Genomic DNA, 7,987 nt, shown 5'->3' with positions numbered 1-7,987 from the left:
TCCCTTATCCTTCAACTCTCAGCTCAGTAGTCACTTCCTCCAGAAAGCTTCTCTGTCCCTTCCTCTTTCCCTGCCTTTCTCCTATGGCAGGCACCCTGGCAGTCCCTCACTCCACAGGTGTTGCCAGCTCATCAGGCTGATGTCCTTAAGAACCGGGAGGCTGACTCCCAGCTGTGCCTTCATGTGGCTGAACTCTGTACACCACTGTATACAGTGGTGACCAAGCCAGGAAAGCAGTTCACAGCAATATGATGGTATGAGCTAGTAAATCAGTGAATTTATTGATAGGATAAAATATCTAGAAATTACTAATCATCTCTTACTCAATGTTTACAGTATAATGTGTGGTTCTTCAAAGTGACAATCATAAGATGGGTGTGGTGGTGCAGGCCTATAATCTCAGCTAGTTGGGAGGCTGAGGCAAAAGGATCACAAGTTGAAGGCCAGCCTGAAGCAACACAGTGAGACCCTATCTCAAAATTTTAAAAAAATTAACAATTTTAAAAGGCACCTTGGTGGTAAAGCACTCCCAGGTTTAATCCCCAGTAACCCTGTGACACACACTAAAGAAAAGAAAAACTGACAATAATGGATGATTCTCTAAACTAAGGAGAATATTCTGAGAATAAATACCTTCTACAACCTAATATGTGCTGTGGGAACACTGGATAGTACCACTGTCATTTCTGAGTAAACATGACAATGACTGGGAAGAGAATATTTTTAATATTAAGTTTTCCTCCCATAAATTTTCCAAAACTATAAACATTCCTTGTTACCTAACCCTAATCCTCCCACCATCTCATTGTATGTTCTAAAATAGACTGTGCATCAGAAAATAATCCAATATTGTTGTTCTTTTTTTCTTCTCTTTTGGATATGGGATCTCACTATATTTCAGAGGATGGTCTTGAACTCTTAGCTGAAATGGTCCCCTTGCCTCAGCCTCCCAAGTAGCTGGTTCCACAGGTGTGTAATGATGCATATGATTTGAATATTCTTTATGTAAGATTCAAATTCATGCTGAGTCTGTAGCATTGTCTGTCACTCAAACAGCTCATTCTAATCACAATTCAACAAACTGTGACATCATCAGGATATGGTGGAAACTGTCACTATTCTGTGAGAAAGGACAGTGTAAATGCTTGCAGATGTATCTTGTGTAACCTGAACAGTCTTTAACAAAAGGACAACTAAATATTATTAAAAGATAAACAACCATGACCTTCTCCTGATAGTTATTTGGAATATAACAAAATTTAATTCCATTAATATTAATTTACTAAGTGAGTTTTATGTGCTGGCTGCAAGGGCTCTATTAGTCTAAGGTTGCCCTTCAAGTGTCTCAGTAGAATGGGGAGGGAGACTTAAACATTCCTCAGAGGTTTATTCAGTGTTCATAGATACAAAGGTCACAGATTAAACTCATTTCATTATTAGGCAACATGACATTTGAATTCTAGAAATTGCTGTTATTATGAGGGTTCTGCTCCTCTCAAACTTTGTTTTAGTGCTCCCACAGGAAATCTTTGATATCCTGAGATATACATATGAGTCTCTCATTTGCCTGCAGATCTGTGTCTGGAAAGGAACTACCATCTTGGATTGTGAGAACTTCTGTTAACAAGCCAATGGCTGGCTTTACAATGATTAATTATGGTGTATGGGATAAGTTATCTGAGATAAAGTATATGAATGCATAACTCATGAAGCTGACAAGCACATGAGAGCTAATTTAATTCTATAACTGAGACAACAGAAAAGTGCAATTTCCAACAAGAGTCACAAGAATCAGAGCTCATACCCATACTGGCATTAAGGTGAATCTGTGATTGCCTGGGGATGGGGCCGGAAGAATCCCAAAAGGGCACATGGAAACTTTGTAAAATTGAGTAATTTAGTGATTACTTCTTATGAAGATAAAACCTAGATAAATCATTAGAAGGCTTACCAACAAAATAATACTATAGGATATAGTAAAACTCAGTAGAGAATTATACACTAGTGAGCAGAGACTGAATATAATTTTTTGTAGGGGAATGTCTAAACATTAGTTATGTACATGAGCAAAGAAAATTGAACTCCATTATAGAAGTTTTAAAGCTCCATTATTATTAAGGAACAGTTTTCAAACATCAGATAATACATACAAAAGAATAAAAGAAATGGGAATTATCCACCCACTTTCAAAACTTGAATTCTTGTGAAAAATCTAGGCTATATATAAATTTTAAAATAAAGTTACATAAGGGGAGGTGTTCATATCTGAATTCATGACCAATGAAACTCCACAACATGTACAACTGTAAGAACAGGATCCTAATTAGAATAAGTTATACTCCATGTATGCACAATATGTCAAAATACACTCTACAGTCATGTGAATCTAAAACACAAAAACCAAAATATTTTGAAAACTTGCATAGGAGAAGATGGAATAGAAAATTAATTCAAGTGTTTAATTCTTGATAGCTATAAAAACAGGAAAGCATACATTCTATTTGCTAAAATATCCTGTTTACTAACATGATTACAGTAAAGAATTTTTATGTCTTTTTCAGTTTTAAAATGTAAATATAACATTAAATATTATTATAGCATAATATCAGAGACAACAGAAAATGCAAACATGGCATTCATATTTCTAACAAAACACATTTTCCCAGATTAACAAAAATATTCAGATGTATCATTTGCATATTTTTTAATGTTAGTTGTTCTTGTTACAGATAGACAGAATGTCATTATTTGTTTATTTTGTGTGATGCCAAGGATCAAACCCAGTATCTCACAATGCTAGGAAAGTGTTCTGCCACTGAGCCACAACCCCAAACCTCATTTGCATAACTTTAAAAAAAATTTTTAATTGATTTTATAAAAATAAATGACAGCAGAATGCATTACAATTCTTATTACACATACAGAGCACAATTTTTCATATCTCTGTCTGTATACAAACTATGTTGACAACACCAATTTGTGTCTTTATACATGTACTTTGGATGATGATGTCTATCACATTTCACCATCCTTGCTAAACCCCTGACCCTTCCCTTCCCCTCCCACTGCTCTGCCCTATCTACCGTTTGTCTATTTCTCCCATGCTCCCCCTCCATACCCCACTGTGAATCAGCCTCCTTATATCAAAGAAAACATTTGGCATTTGTTTTGGAGGATTGGCTAACTTAACTTAGTATTATCTTCTCCAACCATCCATTTACCTGTAAATGCCATAATTTTATTCACTTATATTGCTGAGTAATATTCCATTGTGTATATATGCCACATTTTTTTATCCATTCATCTACTGAAGGGCATCTAGGTTGGTTCCAGAGTTTAGCTATTGTGAATTGTGTTGCTATAAACATTGATGTGGCTGTGTCCGTGTAGTATGCTGATTTTAAGTCCTTTGGGTATAGACTGAGGAGAGGGATAGATGGGTCAAATGGTGGTTCCATTCCCAATTTTCCAAGAAATCTCCATACTGCTTTCCATATTGGCTGCTCCAATTTACAGTCCCACCAGCAGTGTATGAGTGTACCTTTTTCCCCACATCCTCACCACCACTTATTGTTGTTTGTCTTCATAATAGCTGCCATTCTGACTGGAGTGAGATGAAGTCTTAGAGTGGTTTTGATTTGCATTTATCTAATTGCTAGTGATGATGAACATTTTTTCATGTATTTGTTGATTAATTGTACATTATCTTCTGAGAAGTGTCTCTTCAGGTTCTTGGCCCATTTATTGATTTGGTTATTTATTGTTTTGGGGCTTAGCTTTTTGAGTTCTTTATATACCCTAGAAATTATTGCTCTATCTGATATGTGAGGTTTAAAGATTTTCTCCCAAGATGTAGGCACTCTATTCACCTCACAGATTGTTCCTTTTGCCAAGAAGAAACTTTTTAATTTGAGTCTATCCCATTTGTTGATTCTTGATTTTAATTCTTGTGACAAGAGAGTCTTATTAAGGAAGTTGGAGTCTAATTCCCCATGATGGAGATTATGGCCTATTTTTTTCTTCTATTAGACACAGGGTCTCTGGTTTTATTCCTAAGTCCTTAATCCATTTTGAGTTTTGTGCATGGTGAGAGATAGGGGTTTAATTTCATTTTGTTGCATATGGATTTCCAGTTTGCCCAGCACCATTTGTTGAAGAGGCTATCTTTTCTCCAATGCATGTTATTGGCACCATTGCCTAATAGAAGACAATTGTAGTTTTGTGGATTATTCTCTATGTAGGAGCCACCTTTAAAAACCCATGCTTTTCCTTTCTTTCCAAGTACAGGCTCTTGAAAACTGACTTGTGCTGGTGCTTCCTTGATATGCTGGAAACTTTCCTCCAAGATAAAAGGCTTGATGCATTTCAGCTGTTCCACCACAGGAAGGTGGGCATGGGTGGGGCCAGGGAGTGCCAGGTCCTGAACTCAGAGCCAGGTGTCTCCCATTACAGTTGGACCATTCACTATGAGCACACCATCATCTAAGATCAGTTTGGAAAGAGTTGGGAAATTTTTCCTGAGGACCAAAGCATTCCTCAGGATCTGAGAATCTCCTCACCTGATCCATGCTGTCCTCACATGGACTCATACCAGCATCAAGGAGCAATGATGCAGTAGCTTACTCACAAGAGGCCCCTGCTTCCTGCAATATAACTTCAGCTCACTCTACTGAGGAAGCCCACATCATGCACAGTGTAAATAGGAAATGGTGTAAAAATCAGGCTATGGTGGAGGAGCAAACACCGAAAGAAGCAAGGAAGAAAATAAGACCAGAGACAAAATTAATGGACTTGAGAACAAAATATAACATCACTAAGTATCAATGAAACACTTGTTTCTTTACAAAGATAAGCAAGATTAGTAAGCTCCCATGCTAACATAACCAAGAGGAAAAGAGAAAAGCCATTTTTATAAAATTAATGATAAATAAGGTGAAATCACCATAGATATCATAGAAATCCTGCAGATTATTAGTGACTATTTTGAAACTTTGACTTCAATAATTTGAAAACCTAGAAGAAATGGATGCATTTATAGATAAGTAGTATCTGCCAAAACTGAATCAAGAGAAAAAAAAAACCCAAACAGACCAATAATGTAATGAGATAGAGGCAGTAATGAAAAGCTTTCCAAAAAAGAAAAACCCAGGCCTGGATGTACTCCCAGCTGAGTTCTACAAAAAAAAAAAAAAAAAAAAAAAAAAATTAAAGAAGAACTGAGGCCAAAACTCCTCAAATTACTCCATGAAATACAAAGGGATAAAACACATTTCAAATCTCTAATTTAAAACCAATACTCAAATTCTCCATAATTGATTTTGGATCTAAAAATACATTTTAGTATTTAGATCAATTCACAAATATAGAATCTGTGAATAACGTGTGTGTGTGTGTGTGTGTGTGTGTGTGTCTAGCCATTATTAATAATTAATACTCTCATAATATAATTTCTTTACTTTGAATAATAAACATTTATATAAAAATCATGTTCATATAAACAATGACTCTCCACCATATTTTTAAAATTTATTTTATACAAAGTCTATTGTGTTTTTTATGTAGTCTTTTCACTGAATGCCCAAACTCTATTTTATTTTTATAAACACCTTTAATTAAAAATCAAACAAAAAAACCTCACAGCCCTGAATGGTTCTTTATAGGTTTATCCCTTGGCTTTATCTGGGTTGTATTTGACCCAGTTTGGAGAAAATTGTAAGTGGTTTAAATGCTCATAACAATATCAGATTTGAAAAATAAAAATTTGAAGCAAACTTGCTAAGAAATCAGTTGATAAAGCTCTTAGCAGTGCTCTGTCCTAGAGCTGCAGTGCTTCCTTCAATGGATACATGTGAGGAGGGAGGAGGTGATTGTCTTTGTTAGTCTTCCATTGTAACAAGCATTCACCTGTCAACTGACTCATTTGGTAAAAATAACAAGTTCACAGGCCAATGCCATGAAAAAATATGTATAACACAGACTTTACCACTTTCACACATATCATTCAGTGGCATTATTTATATTCACAAAGTTGGACAACTGTCACTACTGTTTCTGACATTTTGCCAAATTGACTTGTGTGTGTATAGGTCTTTGAATTTTAATACATTTCTTTGTACATTCAGCTACCACTAGAATTAAGATACAGAAGAATCCCAGAACTTTCTTTATAGTTAGCTTTTCACCTCCTTTAAACCCCAGCAAACTCTGAGTACTGCATATATTTTTAAAATATTTTTGATGGTAGATGGACACGATACCTTTTTTGTTTATTTTTTATTGGTGCTGAGAATAAATCCCAGTGCCAAACACATGCAAGGCAAGCACTCTACCACTGAGGTACAACCCCTGCCCTAAGTACTATATTTTAACTTTCTAAAATGTCATATAAATGGAGTAATACAACATGTCTCCTTCTGACACCACACCATCATGCCTTTGAGTTGTTGCAGGCATCAATAGCTTGTTCCTTCTTGTGGCTGAATACTATTCCATTGTATGGATAAAGCATGTTTATCCACTCACCCACTGAAGGACATTTGAAGGAGAAAAATATGACTAGAGCTGATGTAAACATTTATGTAGAGATTTTGCATGAACATAAGTTTTTTCTATGATAAATATGTAATAGTGGGAGTGTTAGAACACAGATAAGTCTATATTTCACATAATAAGAAGCACCAAATTTCTTTCTAAAAAATTGCATTCCACTAGGAAAAAAATGAGTTCTATTTGCTCTGTATTCTCACCAGTACTTGATATTATCATTGTTTCTTCTTTTGTTTGTTTGCTATTCTAATAGACTCATAGTGATAACATTACATTGTCTTCTATTTACATTTTCTTTTTTAAATTTTATTAATGGTATGTGGAGTTGAGGATTGAACCCTGTGCCTCACTGGTGCTATTTAAGTGCTCTACCATAGAGCCATAACCTCAGTCCTGCATTTTCTTAATTGCTAATAATGTTGAACAATGTTTCATGTACTTACTTGCCATCCAAGTGTCATCACTTTTGAAATGTCCATTCTAATTTCTTGCCCAATTACAAAGAAAAAGATTTTTCTGTTAAGATTTTAGACTTCTTTATATATAATGGATATGTATCCTCTTTCAAGTACATGCTTTGCAAATATCTTCTAATCTGTAGCTTGATGCTTCACTTTCTTAACGATGTCTTTCACAGAGAAAAAAAATTCAATTTTGGGAAAGTCGAATTTACCAAATTTTTTTATGGATTGTGTTTTGTCCTATTTTTTAACATGATGACATTCTTATAACACAAAATTAACCCTTTTAACATGAACAATACAGTGGCATTTGGTACATTCACAATATTGTGCAGATGCCATCTGCATTAGTCTGCTTTCTGTTACTGTGGCAAAATTCTAAACTTAAAAGGACAAAAGATTTATTTTGGCTTATAGTTACAGAATTTCCAGTCCTCGACAACTTAGTCCTGTTGCTTTGGGTCTATGGTAGCACAGTATATCATGGTTGGAGCATGTGGCAAGGGAAACAAAAGGGGGAGGATGTGGAGGAGTTGGGGTTCTGGTGTCCCTTTCAAAGGCATGTCCCCCAGTGACCTAACTTCGTTTCACTAGCCCAACTTCCTAAAGGTTTCACTATGTTCTTCAATGCATGGGTCTTTGGGGACATGGACATTCAGGACCCAAATTATACTACCAGTTTTGTTGAGTTTCAGACATTTCATCACCTCAAAAGAGAAATCTCTATACCCATTGAGTTTCCATTTTTATCTGTCTAATCCCTGGTAACTACCAGTCTGTTTCCCTCTCTATGGATGCACCTAACTCCAATAATTTTCTGTTTGTGACCTTTTGTGTCTGGGTTCTTTTATTTTTACAGCATGTAACAGTAATTTATTCATTTTTTGTGGCTAAATAATATTTACCTGTGTGGATATTCTACATTTTATTTATTCGTTCATCCACTGGTGGATATTTGTAATATTTCCACCATTTGAATG

The sequence above is a fragment of the Marmota marmota genome, unplaced genomic scaffold (assembly GCF_001458135.2).
Source record: "Marmota marmota marmota unplaced genomic scaffold, marMar, whole genome shotgun sequence".
NCBI classification, from domain to species: Eukaryota; Metazoa; Chordata; class Mammalia; order Rodentia; family Sciuridae; genus Marmota; species Marmota marmota.
The sequence above is the reverse complement of the archived record's forward strand: the minus strand, read 5'-3'. Positions refer to the sequence as shown.